Source organism: Malurus melanocephalus, unplaced genomic scaffold (genome assembly GCF_030028575.1).
Source record: "Malurus melanocephalus ecotype Western Australia unplaced genomic scaffold, MMel_1.1 scaffold_59, whole genome shotgun sequence".
Taxonomy (NCBI): Eukaryota; Metazoa; Chordata; class Aves; order Passeriformes; family Maluridae; genus Malurus; species Malurus melanocephalus.
The window spans coordinates 2,201,876-2,203,575 of NW_026623291.1; positions in this window are offsets into that span (position 1 = coordinate 2,201,876).

Here is a 1,700-nt window from a genome sequence, read left to right on the forward strand (position 1 = left end):
GGAGGGTCCGGCTGCTCCCGACCCCCTCCCCGCTCCGCTTTGGGGACGCTCCCACGGCTCACATGAGCTGTGCGTGCGGCCGGCGGGGGCTCGGAAAATGGGGGTGTCTRTTCCTGCCCCTCGCCTGCTCCCGGGGGGCAGCCCCAGTGCCCAGGGCAGAGGTGGGCGCCTGCCCCCCCTCACCCCCCAGGGGGGTTTTTACTCTTTGTAAAATGTCATTTCTCTCTCTCGTTTTGGGGAGCCCCTGCCGGGGTGATGCCCCGGGAAGTGCCTGCAGGAATGCGCCCATTTGCACTAAGCCAAACTGCACAAAGAGGGGTCTTTTTGTTTTCCTATACTTTTTTTTTTCTCCTTCGTGTGGTTTTTATTTTTTAAATAAAATATATGAAAATTCRTATTTTTACCTACTCCCTCCCCACAGCACGAGAGCGCGCGGGCCGCGGCGCTGCGGCAGCGGGATGCCTCCAGCCCTGGGCGGATTTTAAGGGGTTTAATTCACTTCAAACCCCCTTTTTACCCAAAAAAACCCTTTTTCCCCTCAAAATCCTTTTTCTCCCCTCAAAACCCTTTCTTCCCTCTCGTCCTGTCATTCTCTAGCCCAGGCAGCAGCTCAGGACTGCGTTTGGCCGGGCCATGCCACCCTGCTCCTCTCCTCATGCAGGGAGGGGACAGGGAGGGGTGGTGGCCCTGCCACCCTCCTGCCCTGTGGGAAGGTTCCCTTTRCATCAGGGACCCCCCCACTGCAGGGTCCCCCCTTGCAGGGGTCGGACACTGCTTTGGTCCCATGGGTCAGGCTGGTGCTGTGCCCCAACTTGTGCCCTCCAGGGATGTGATGTGTCAGATCCAAAAGAAAAAAAAAATAAATATTGGATTTTTTTTAATGATTCCTGGTTCTTTAGTTACCGTTAACACAGTCAGGGTGGGCACCTTTGGCATTCTTGGCACCCCCAGACCCACTGTTGTGTTGTGGGTATACCCTGCTCCTGTATCCCACATCCCCCAGAGATGGCATCCTCCTTGGAGTTATTTAATTTCAGATAAAGCCCAAAAAATAAGGAAATTGCTACCAACGTGCTGCAGGGAGGGAGGGAACAAGCCCCAGGTGCCAGCCTGAGGGTGAGCAGGGCTCCCTGCTGGGGTGAAGGGGGGTTTTGGGGAGTGGGGACCCCATCCCCACATCCAGGAGCAGGGGGAGTGCAGAATCCTGCAGCATCACAGGGTCCCCCATGTCAACCCATCCTTCCACACAAGGCAAGGAGGAAAATAGTAATAGTAGTAATAGTAATAGTAGTAGTAGTAGTAATAATAATAATAATAATAATAATAATAATAATAATAATAATAATAATAATAATGAAAACCCAGACAAAATTATAGCAGCAATTTCCCAATTTATTGAAATGGATTGATTTTTGCAGGTATGTCTAAGCTAAATCCCATCACAAAGGTTCTATCCGAGGGGCAGCCCCCCAGCAGGCGAGGAACTGGGCAGCAACTAGAAAATAAAATCAGATTTATCTGAACTACATCGACAGAAAATCAGTACAACACAGCATGTTCTCCCACTGACTTCTGGTTATGAAATCTCCTCAACCTCCCCAAAATATTAAACACATCTTCAATACAAACACAGGTTTATAATAATTAATATAAAGTCAGTATAATATAGAATATTCCCAGCAAAAAAAAAAAAATCAACA